The sequence below is a fragment of the Rissa tridactyla genome, chromosome 5, assembly GCF_028500815.1.
Source record: "Rissa tridactyla isolate bRisTri1 chromosome 5, bRisTri1.patW.cur.20221130, whole genome shotgun sequence".
In the NCBI taxonomy this organism is placed as follows: Eukaryota; Metazoa; Chordata; class Aves; order Charadriiformes; family Laridae; genus Rissa; species Rissa tridactyla.
Genome location: NC_071470.1, coordinates 57084941 through 57097372, shown reverse-complemented (window position 1 = coordinate 57097372; position 12432 = coordinate 57084941). Strand labels below are relative to the sequence as shown.

The 12432-nt window shown below is 42.1% G+C and overlaps 1 protein-coding gene across 4 annotated transcripts in view; it reads right to left on the bottom strand.

Annotated features, from left to right (window-relative positions):
- SGMS2 (sphingomyelin synthase 2) overlaps window positions 1-8170 on the bottom strand; it is a 42162-nt gene extending 33992 nt beyond the window's left edge. Inside the window, exons 1-2 of one of the 4 annotated variants that reach the window (XM_054203635.1) lie at window positions 4574-4633; window positions 3796-3952 (exon numbers count right to left, since the gene is read on the bottom strand). The gene's annotated coding sequence lies outside the window, so the exon portion shown is untranslated. Of the gene's footprint in view, window positions 1-3647; window positions 3721-3795; window positions 4290-4573; window positions 4634-8134 lie in introns of those variants that run through there. The other 3 variants (XM_054203636.1, XM_054203637.1, XM_054203634.1) reach the window with 3 other exon arrangements.
- Between the last annotated feature and the right edge of the window lie 4262 nt (window positions 8171-12432).

Genomic DNA, 12432 nt, shown 5'->3' with positions numbered 1-12432 from the left:
GCAAAAGTGTCCATAAGTGCTTTGCATCAGTTCATTTTAAATCACCCAAGTTAGCTGATGCAACTTTCCAAAACATTCAGTGTGCTGCACCCAAGAGGCTCACCATCTTTTCCTCAAGGAAGAACAGGTGTACAACCCTAGTCCACTTTGCATCAGTAACTGCAGACACATAAAAACACTGTAAAGCTTAGTGTGAAGTTTACTGCATTGCACAGGATTCTACTAAGATTCAGCCTAAAGAAATCTGAATATACAGAGAAAAGGAAACAGAAGACTACAGAATGGAGTAGCAAGAAAATAAATCTAAAAGCCAGGAACAGTAAGACATTGCTTTGTGTGGCAGCAAAGCTCACCCTTTGGAAGCCTCACAGTCCACTGATAGCTGCAACTTAGTTTTTCTTTATGAAGTTTATAAAGAGTAAGTAGGATGTTGCTGAAACTTAAACATGGCAGTTGCAAGTCAGCCTACGTAAACTAGGGAAGGTAAGTGAAAGAAAGACACCTGCTTTTTGTTCAGGTACCTTCAAGTGAACAGGATGTTTTGTAGTTAAACGTCTGAGAAGAGGTATTTTATTTGAAAAGCAAGCAGTTAAATATTGAATACATGCTTCTTTTGCAATAAAACTGTCTTGTCAGAGTGAATGCAATGAAGTTTTCCTGAGTAATCATGCTCAAGAATTGTTTTCTTTGAGGATTTAGACCTGAATGCTGTTTTACTGAGAATCATTCTATTTGCAATGATTAACTCAACAGCTTCAGATACTCTGAGAAACTATTTTAATTTCTTCATCCATACAACAGACTAGACTTTGGTATTTTTAATGCCATCAGACTGCAAACAAGAAGAGGACTCACACTTGACGCTGAATATTTTGAAAGGGACTTAACACACAGTAAGGCGGGAAGTTTCACTCAGCCACCACATGCACGACCTCAAGGCACAGTAGTCCCCTTGTATTACAGATACTACATACATGCTACCTAGAGGGTAAGTAACAGGTTTTCCTGAAGCCGATTTAGTTTTAGTATATAGTTTAGTCCTATTAAAACTCATATCAACAGCTATAAGTGAGGCTTGCAAAACCAACTATATTGGCAAGAAGTACTTTATTCTTTGTATTACACACATGTCCATGCAAAAGCTATTCTGGGGAAGAGAAATAGTGATAACATAAGCAAGCGTCCTCATATAGGAGACACTTGTGGTTATTAAAGTTCTGGAGCCTCACTAAAACAGTCGGGTTCAGTATAGTTAAGAAACATCTTCGAAACAGGTGCAGAATAGACAAGACAGAGCTAGTTGTGTTACATAAAACTGTCCCATCAGCAGCTCTTAAGGTCTTCAGCATCTGCTGGGACACTGGTGCCTGGATGCCTGACATTCTTAGTGTCCGCAGCATCTTCGGAGACAGTGGTGTCCATGGTACAAACAATTCTCCCAGCAAACACAGATCTCTGAAGACAGTGGACTTAGTGTTACATTAATCTTCCCAGCATCTGTTCAGACTACTGCAATACCATATCCATACTAAATAAAATGTCACAGCATCTGTATTGTCCACTCCCCACCAATAGTATCAAAGAACGTTGTAGGCCAACAGCCTGTCAAAATTAAAAGAAAATCCGAACAGAAGATGCATGCAGTTTTGTTACAAATACCTGCATCATCAAAATCCATTTCCACACTAGGAGACGTAACTGTAATGAGCCATTTCTTGAGAAAACTTCTTTTATGTCCCCTGGTCCTTAAGAAAAACTACTCAATTTTTAAATCTATCACTTGTTTCAATTTTTTTTTTTTATTTATTTTGCTAACCCTTAAAAAAAAATCAGTACAGTACTTTCTAGTCTTCATGCTTCTATTTTGCATACTAATACACTGTAAGTAAAGACTTCTCTGTTTTTCAGAATGAAAAATACTTGAGATGAAGTCTCTTATTAAGCTGTCCCAGAGACAGGGAGGTATGGGGTGGTGGGGAGTGTTTCTTTGTTGTTTGAGTTTTATTTGTTTGTTGTTTTGGGTTGTTTTTTTTAAATCAGTAAGGAAATACAATTATTTTTTTTAACAATGCAGCATCTATGATATAATACTTCTGATGTCTACTTGGAACATTAAGTTTTGAATTCAAAAGAAAACTAATTTATGAAAACAGGATTGTTAAGCCCTATCATTTTTGTGTTTTACAACAGTAAAATTGCCAGACATTTTTTATGATCTAAAAAAATAGATGCTCATCAACATGCCAACCATGGCTCAATATTTAAAATTTAGGGGTGCATGAAGTCATTCTAGATTCAGATTACCAATCTAAGAGTAGGGAAAAAAAAATCTACCCTTGCTCTCTTCAAGTTCTCATTTCTCCATTGTATAAGTTCATTTCAAGGACAGTACAGAAATCAATCTCATTGCAAGCCTTTATTTACATACTATTGTCATCACCTTACAATTTCACCTCAGGTTTCCCCCCATCACCACTTAGATTCGTCCAAATACCCCTTGTGGCTGCACATACTACAAAAGGTATACTTGAAGAATATTTTTGTGAAGAACAGAGACACAAGTATATGTTTCTCTAAAATCAGACATGGATTATAAATTTTTACTGAAAAGCAATGTAAATCATATCCAAAAGGAAAAAAAATATGGAAGCAAGCACATTGACCTTTCTAGTAAATTAAACTCTAGATCATTTAAGTTAGGTTAAAATAAAGAATAAGTTCCTGGTTTATAGAGAGGAAGTATCTAAGTCTATAGAGTCTCCAAAAACCTGTCCTGTCAAATAATAGTAGACCTAAGTAACTACACTAAATATAATTTTAAAAGTAGTTTGTTTTTTTAGGCAAATCATTTAATAAATGCAACTTAAAGTGAAGCTTGCCAAAACTCCTGTAAGGCCTACTGCCTCAAAAAATATCATGGACCTGCTCAGTTTATGCTAATATCTTTATGGAACCATTCACCTATATAATTACCCGAGTATGAATTAATAGCTGTTATTAGTAATAGTTTGAGGCTAGATAGATATTTGATTTTCTAAGGTCTTAAAAAAAAATAATCAATTTATTAGAAATGGATCAAACTGAACAACAGCTAGTCTATGTTGTATTCTAGGAGTTTTATTATATTCCCAGAAGGTCATGCACTAACTACTTTTCACAAGGATTTTGAGCTAAATTTAAGCCAGAAACCATGCAGTGTTAATAGAAATATAGTCTGCCACTACATCGAGAAGTTTAGTTTAGCTGCACTTCAGGAAGTTTAAGAGTGGCTTCAGCAGAGCAGACACACCGCAACAAAACACTAATCAAAACCTACAGCAATGCACTTTCACAACACCATTATGATCCTTACAATAATCCTTTATCTTCCTGAGCTGGAAGGAAGCATTTTGCAGTCCCCTCCTGTTCAACCAGGTACACGGTACTGCTCTAAGTGGTATGCACACATTGCCCACATCAAGAACATACAATTTTACTAGCAGATACTTAGTTTGCTCCATGTTATACCCCATGTTGCCAGCAAATACTTAGCTTGTTCCATGCATTACATATTTTCAAGAGAAACCAAAACACCAAGCGCCTTCCCTAATTAGAGGGGCGTCTTCAAGAGACAAATTAAGACTATCCGACAGGTAAAACATACATACTCTAGAAATGGAAGAGCCCACAAGTACAGGACTGCTCTTCTCAGTCTCTGTCCAGCTCACACGGAGAGGTCTTCTGCGAAAGAGGTTCTTTAAGTGCCTATCTGTGGTACGCCACCCTTTTAATCCACCTGTGCCGTTCCCAACTTACCTACTCAGCTGTATATGCAAAAGCTCGCACTGCTGGCAGTTCCTCCTCTAAAGGCAGCTGGAAGTCTTTTTTGAAGCCTCAGGGCTCCCAGGCGTGGGCTGTGCAGTTCCTAATGGCCAGACACTCCCACCGCTGAGGTGGCCACACGCAGAAGCAGCTAGAAAGTTTGCCACAATCTCTACCTTCCCCTGCAATTTGCTCCTCTGGCGGCCTCAGACTCTTCTCCTTCCTGGCGAAAGGGACTGACTGGCTTTAAGGGCGTCAGCGGAGGCGACACTTCTCGCAGAGGTTTCCTGCCCTCAGCGGCGGGGCGGCGCAGAGCGCTCCCCCGCTGGAGGGCGGCTGCGGGGCGGGAGGCGCCGGGGGCAGCGCTGGCCAGGGGCTGCCGCCGTGTTTACCGCCAGCCTCATGCCGGCCGCCGGAGCCGCCGTCCGCCCTGACATCATTCATTCTCTTACACACACACACCCGCCCACTCCATCGCCAAACAGTGACTCACCCCGCCGCCGCTGCTGCTATTCGGAGGCAGGGCTAGAAAAACCGGCAGGACCTTCTCTGCGTAGCCCCCGCCCGCCGATGAAGGTGCCGCCGCCGCCCTGCCCGCTCCTCCTGTCACCCCCCCCCGCCCCAACCCGCGCCTCTGCGCGCGCGCGCTGCCCGCCGCACACCGCTCCCCCCCCCAGCTCCTGCCGGCGCTGCCTGAACCGCGGCAGGGACGGCACCCCCCGCGGGTCTTGGCAGATGCAGAGATGCCGGTGCCCTTCCACGGCTCACACACCTCCCCGGGCCCGGCCTCCCCGCCCGGATCCCATCTCGCCATGCCCGCAGCTGCCTTCTGCTCAAACCACCACCTACGCCTCGCCCCCCCCCGCAACGGGGAAAGGTTAATCAGCTCGCAGAGCGGGGCGCCGACACCTACACTGCGCCCGCAAAACCCTAGCTAAGAGACAAGCGCTGCCCTCCCCCGGGGGCAGCCCCGGCCAGAGCCGAGCGGGGAAGGGCTTCCGGGTTTTGCCGGGGGATTTAATTCCCAAACTCTGTTATCAAATGAAGGATGGCTGTCGCTGAAACCCCCTGCCTCTCCTGTGTTTCACCCTGGTCTTCGGACTTGGCTTTACTGGGTGGTTTGGTGGGGGTTTTTTGGTTTTTTGTTTTTTGGTTTTTTTGGGGTTTTTTTTTGGGGGGGGGGGGGCGGGGGTAGGGATTTTCCCCTCCCTATTTTGTTTTCAAAAGAGTTCCCCATCATTATGTAGCGACCAGATTTTGTTGGCAGTCTTCCAGCGCAACAACCATGTGATCGGCGGGGGGGGAGCGGAGCGGAGCGGGGTGTGGGGGGGAAGGTGCCAGCTCATCCGCGCCGAAACCGGCCGTGCTGCAGATACACCTGTCCTGCCTTGAAGGCGGGCGGCTTCGGCCACCAGTGCAGTCACATGAAGGAAAGGAGACCTGCTTCCCAACCCGGGATCCAAGGAAGGCACCTGACCTGTATTTGTTACGCCCCCGGAATGCCCCTTCACCCGGCTGTTGGCTATTCTGTGTGGGTTGCTCACACTTTGTTTTTTTCCACAAAAGCTTGGGGGAAGGGAAGGGGGAATCTGCTTTATTCCAGCACAGGGTGGAAACATTTTCTGCACTCTCAGAGTTTGTGGGACAGGGAAACTCTACCCCGATCTAACAGCGACAGCCAAGCTGCTGGTATAGATGGGATGCCAGGATTGTAAGTTTTCCCTCCTGCGGGCTTAACACGAATGGTGCATTTTAACCAGATAAACAATTTTGCTAGACCAGTGCTGTTCCTGTTGCTGTGTGAATGAACACACGCACCTGCAGCGCGGAATCAAAGAACTCTGAACCTCACAGCATTCTTCACTGCCAGCTGATTTCCTCCCCCTTCCTATAACCAGGTAACAAAACAAGTCTGAAAAAATTACAGAGGTACCACAGGTGAGGCAGGGCATTTGCTTTAACTAGTTACAAAGACTTTTATATATATATATGTATATATGCCTAATTGCATGCAAGCCTTTGCAGAATTGGGGTTTACCTGAAGGTGTTATACAAAGACAATAATCACTGATGGGGTAACGGTTCAAGACTAGAGGTAATGAGAGTTTAAAAAAAAAAAAGTATCTACAGGCAAATATACATATAGATACAGCAAATGCTAGACAGAGGTCTCCCTCTTTTTTTTTTTTTTTCAAATTAAAAAAAGCCATTTAAGGAAGGAAGGTTAAAAGGAAAGAAGGGAAAGAGTACAAAATTTTTCTAAATTATTTAGATACAATAGTAATCCAAAACACTACTTTTAAATATTATTCTTTGAAGCACTGCATTTGAAAAAGCAAAAAGTACATTAACTCACTCTGTTCAAGGCTACACTTCGCATCCAACCCTACAAGCCCATCCTCACAAGTGACCTGCTGAAGAAGCATAGAACTTGGTCACAGAGCTCCTGTTGAGCTCAGAGGTGCATCTATGAAGAGCAGTTTGCAGGAGATGGTCCGTAACTAATTTGGGAACTACTGTTGGCAAGTCCTGCATATCAACAAACTTTTGAGAGCAAGTGGCATATTTGTGAAGTCACAGAATTTGGCAGAGGAATTAGCAGCACATCTCTTGATCATTACTTTAAACTAGATAAACTTCGCAAGGTCCTTTTCAGACAGGAGTTATGAGGGAGAGAATTTAAGACTTGCAGAATGATGACTTATTTTATAAGGAAAAAGAAACCTCTCACACATAAAAAATTCCATGGTGGGACCAAGATACAAGTCACATTCCCTCTCACCTCCCAGGGAGGTGGATAGAAGGGAGGGAGGAGAGAAGAAGAGTTTTGAAGAAAAAAAAATTACTGTTCTTTTCAGCTGGAACGAACCCAGCATCTCTTTCATTACTGTTTATTTTTTTTCCCCTTTCATGAGACCAGCAGGGATATTATTGGAAACAGTAATTCTATAAACGAACACAGACAGCCTGCGCATTAAAATTCTGACTATTTCCAAAGAGACACCCAGGCAGTTTTCAACAGCAGCTACCACCAGAATCAGCTTAGTTCTGCCATGGGACAGAACTAAAGCTGCAAGATGGAGTTTGTGTGGAGAGAAGCAAGAACCATATAGGAATTTCTAGTTCAAGCTGACTTCACAGTTTATAGACAGAGTAAACAGCAGTACAAAAAAATAGCCTACTTGCGTAGCCAAGCCAGAGCAGACAACAATGCAGGAATTCGATAGGGAAGAACTATGTATCTGTGCTCAGCCTAAGTAGGTTCAGAACTAGTGAACTGTGTAAGGACATGTGCTCTAAGGAGCTCATACGTATTTGTAGCCTTTGTTACAGCTGTGTTAAGGGCAGATGAAAAATACATAGAAATTTTACACTGAAGTATCCCGTACCCCCCCATAAGTATAGTCTCTCATAATTCTTCCTTGTTTTTTTTCTTCAAGTAGCATATAAATCAGGGTAATCCTGCAAACTACTTCTATACAGGCCTAACATTATGTTCTGTACCCTGGTTCTCACAGCAGCTCTATTATATCTATCAAGGTGCTAGCTGATACTCCTACTTCAAAACAGATGAAGTAACTCCAGAATGATTTACTATTTCCATCCAATTATGGAAGAATAAAATACACTACAGCCACACATATGCAGAATATCAATTCATCAAGAGATTCTTCATCAGCATACACTTGCTAAATACTTAACGACACCTAACAAAAAATAAGCTTCACAATCCGAGAACTAGATTCATTTCAGCAATGGCATGAATTTTATGTCTCCAGCTAATTATTTTAATCAATTTGCTAGCTCTTTTTCATCAAGGGCTTTAGAACAAGAAAAGCTTACCTTATAGGTTCACCATTAATGTCACTATTTTTTGGTAACTGAACAAGCAGATGAAAAGATAATCCACAAAAGAAATTGCAAAACAAGTTTTTCCATTCCTACTTCATAAGCATCATAGTTCAAAAGTACACAGTACTGCCCTACTGTTGTAAGAGCTAGGGCCGTAAGAAACACATTTATAAATTAGCACAACCACAAGTGCAGCTGCTTAGATAGCAAGCCCACCTTAGCAAGTCAGTAGAAGCTGAACCCAAATAAATACGCAAAGAAAAAGAATACAACCTATTATAAAGCACTAAGCTGTCCAGACAAGCACTGCTACGCTAAGCGTAGAAACTTAGAAGACTCCGACGAACGCTACCACTTCGCAAGAAGACCCGTCAGCAAAGAAACCCCGGTGAAGTTCACTCAAGTCAATAGAACGTGCCTTCACTCCTCATAAGCAAGAGCTCTGCCTGAAGAAAGCCGCCCCTGAGTGCCCGCGGATTACCTGCGGCCTCCTGCTCCGGCCCTGCGCTCCGGCCCGTCCCGTCCCCGCTGCCGAGGCGCCGCTGCCGCCGCCCGCCCTTCTCAAGCGTTCAAAGGAGGCGGGCAGCAGCGGCAGGCCAATGGCGGACGGCGGCAGGGAGGGTTCCCGGCTGCGGCGGGGGTGGCGGGGGCTGCCCGTAGCCCTCCGGGCTACGGGCAGCCCCCGCCACCCCCGCCGCAGCCGGGCTGGTGTGCGGGAACGGCCTGTCAAGCCTGGGGCTGCCCGAAGCATCCCTGAAGGGCAGCGCCTTCCTTGCAGCTACGCTCTTCCGATGTCCGAGACTTACAAAACCTGTGGACGTTGTATCCTGTTTGTCTAACCTTAGTACCTTATACAGTTTACGTTCCTCAAAAATCGCTATACTAGCTGTTTTCATAACCAGAAGCTGAGTTGAGATACTACGTTTTCCAAACTATTTTTTTCCAAAGGCTTACATGACATTGAGAACATCCTTGGATAATTTAAAGAAAAAAATGCTGAAGCTTTGTGGAATTTATACTCCTTGCTAAAGCTCATGGGAAAGAGAAAAACTGATTTAGACTACAGTGATTTATTTTTTTTTTTTAAACAAAGCAATAACTGAAAACAAACTTTGCACTTTCTCCTCAGTATTTCTATTACATAAGCAGAAAAAGCTGTGTCGCCAAGTCACCCTATTTTTTCCTTTGGGTACTACTGTGGGGTGGGGTGGGGCTGTTTGCTTGGGGTTTTTTGGTAATTCTTTTAGCATTCAAACTACCTGAAATCAGACATGCTTTAGAGGCTGTGAAATAAGAGAACTGGTTCAGTTTCTTTAAACCAGTTTCCCTTACAACTGAAGCCAAAAATTGATTTTTCTGTCTAAAAATATACGCCTCCAAAATCACTGATTCCTGCTTCAGAGCTTTTTCTATACACAACAGCAGCATTTGAGGAAATGCTTTTCTTGTATGAAACAAGGCTTTGGAATAAATAGTAGGAGTGCAGGTACTTACCTGATAGAGGCTGTAGGGGGGAAACAGGAGATCAGGGAACAATAAAAATAAATTCTAGTTTGTCATCTCCATCTGCGAGTTTGAAGGTGATTCTAGGAAACCGCATCAAGCAGAAGTATGGGAAATATTTTCAACCTCTTTAGGAAAAGAGGTAACATTTTTGGAAACAACTAGTAGATCAGAAGAATGATGCCAGGCAGCTGAAAAGGCTTATTAAGACTGTTCTGTAACATCACAAGAATTTCTGGATATGACATTAAATGCATGAAAATTATGAGAAGACTGCTTAGCTGTAACAATTATCACAAAGTCAACTGACAGTTGAATTGGCCCATTTTCTTTGCTACTCAGCCTCATCTACCTATTCTTCCCTTCATGCTCCTCAACAGTTTTCCTCTCTAACTTCTCTGATCCCATCTTTCCCATGTAGCTTCCTTTTCATTTCTCAGCCTCAGGATTTTTTGCAGCAGGCCCATCTGAAGCAGAAGAGTTGTGCCAAAGCTGCGACTACTAGCAACCATCCTCTTCAACAAGAAGTTTATAGGGCTTTTCCCCAGTAATGCAAAACAAAAAGCCCCTAAATTTTAATACAAACTAACGGTAGCCAAACAGGAGTTGCTAGGTGATCTCTTTTGGTCTCTGTGTGTTTGTGCTTTTTTTATGAAGGAGAATTTTATGTTATTCAGCTGGGAAAGGAGAAAAAAACAGAGGAAAAGGGAAGTAAGACTGGAATGTGAGTGAGCAATCTAAAACTGCTAAGATTTACCCCTCCCCATTGAAGTTTATGAGCAATATAATTTTTATCTCATTATCTTACATTTAAGGATTCTATTAGTATGAAGACTTTTTTTTTTAGCAAAAATTATTTTTAAACCTAAGCAGCTGACACAGTTGCATGAGGGACAGGTGGCCTACTTAAAAAAAAAAAGTGACTGCTGTTATCATCCGAATGTAAATTCAGTATGAAACATATGGAGAAATCTATCATACGAGGGTAACCTCCTGTCCATCCTGCTGTCCTGGCTTTGGTAGCAGGCAATGCAAGAAGCCCCAGAAAAGGCACAACGGCAGCACCAAAAAAAGCTGGGAAAAGGACAGAAAGGAGTAAACAATCTTTCTATTCTACATGCTTATCTACTTACCTTTCCAAAGTACTCGCTTTTTGTTTTCTTTCTGGCTAGCATAACAGGAGATGCTTTTTCTCCTTTTAAAGAAAAGGACCAGCAACCAACAAGTAGGGGTTAATGAAGATATGCCCTGAACACCAACCAACAGATTGCTTCTTTTAGTGCATTTTTTTTTGGTGTTGGGTGTGATGCTCCTCAAATATGTAAGATCTTAATACAATCCCATGCCTGTTTCTCCAAGAGTTTAAAAAGGTTCGAGGAAAAATCTGGAAGGTACACAAAATACTCTCAAATGAAATTACGCTATTACTTTGTGCCAGACTGTAGAATAAAGTCTGACTGTGAAATAACGACTAAAGACATTCTGACAGATACCCTTCAAGTAAGTGAATGAGTCACGAACCTCAGAGATATGAAGAAGAAAAAGACAGAGCTGACTCATATATCAGTTCTGAATTTCAAATATGACATGCTTCTTTTGATATTCTGTGTATTAGCAGGGCTTTAACATGTCTTCTTTTTCAGAGGACTCAAAAGATAAATGAGTTTGGTGAATAGACCAAATAGATCTTTTGGCATATAGACCTTTGTTCCACTGTATTTGAAATGTATGCAGACGTAATTCTGGGTTTATTCTTACGTGGAAGCAAAATTCCCTGGTTCTACTTATGGAAAGTCATGGCCAAGAAATTTGGCATAAAGGCCCCAGTTGAGAAAATGTTGATTAATATATGATTTTTTAGACTGAAAAGCACTTCCTGTGAGTCTTTATGCCAGTTTGTATGTATCATCACACAGATGTGACTAGATGGCTTCTACTAGATGGCTTCTGATGGCATGAAGCCAAAGTAAAGGCATCCAGGTAGTGTTATGTCCTGCCAAAGGTACATTTACTGTCATAAAACCGTGTTCTAAGGTGTCTTTTCCTTTGATTAATATTTTTTAATTGATTCGGAGGAGCATGCAGAAAGGATAAGTCATAATAGAGGGAGAAGGGTTCTTCCTATAATCTGATGAGAAAAAAGATGAAGAATCATCTCAAGTCTGTCTTGAGAAGAGGGGCAGATCTCAGAAGAGATGAGGAGACCAACAGTTTTCCATGAAATGTCTCAATGGAAAACAGCATAGCATAATCTTGACTTTAGGTACTACAGTTTTATGTGTAGGCAGAACTTCGAGATGTCTTCATTGTTAGGAGTGAAGATTCTTGTTCTGCTCTTATAAATAAATCACAAGGAGTTGTAAATATAGATGTCTCCAAGGTTGCACACACTAGAAAAAGCAATAGAAAGATGGCAATGGAAGAGTATCCTGCAATCTGAAGCTGATGGGAATCTTATATGTACTATGAATATAATCGATACTGATTAATTATGCGCTGAGCTGAATTGGCATTGTGCCAGTTCAGGGATAGGCATAAAAAGCATGAAAGTATGAAAGATCTACAGGGTGATGGGCTTTGAAGAAGGAACTATACTGGAACCAGAAATATGAGGATCCTTAGCTTCCTTTCAGTGTATGAAGAAAGGCAAAGCATATTACGCTCTGACTGGAAAGCAGTGCTTCTTTCCGACTCAGGTATAACTGAATGACTTGTGGAAACACTGCTCATCATGTAACTGCTATGAGAAAGTTAGTAACTCCCTAGTGAGTTACTGATCAAATGTAATTAATGAAAAGAAGCTTTTTAACATGTTTCCCTGAACCAAAAGCAGCCTTTGTCGATCACCTCATAGAAATAACTCCAGGCAAGCATTTTTATGGTCCATCTGAAAAACTTGCAGTGCCCGTGGTCTTTTCTAAGGCAAAAAAGACCTCCACCGTAAATATCCAGTATGCACTCCCACTCAAATCTCTTATTTCCACTCTGCTCAATAATTGTATTTTCTAAACGTTATAACTTTGTTAATTTCTTCACAAAAATGTTGAGGAAAAGGCTAATGAGAATAACAGAAAAAATATTGCAACAACAAACTATGCCATAGTAGGCAGTCATGCTAAACTGGATATTGTGGCACCTGGGGGTTAGTTAATTAGGACCTCCTTTTTGCTGGGGCCTGGGACAGATGCAGGCTGGGGATGGCACAATCCACAATACAGTGGAAAACTATTTTCACATCACCTAAGAGCCATTAAGTGGAGGCTACATAATGATCCC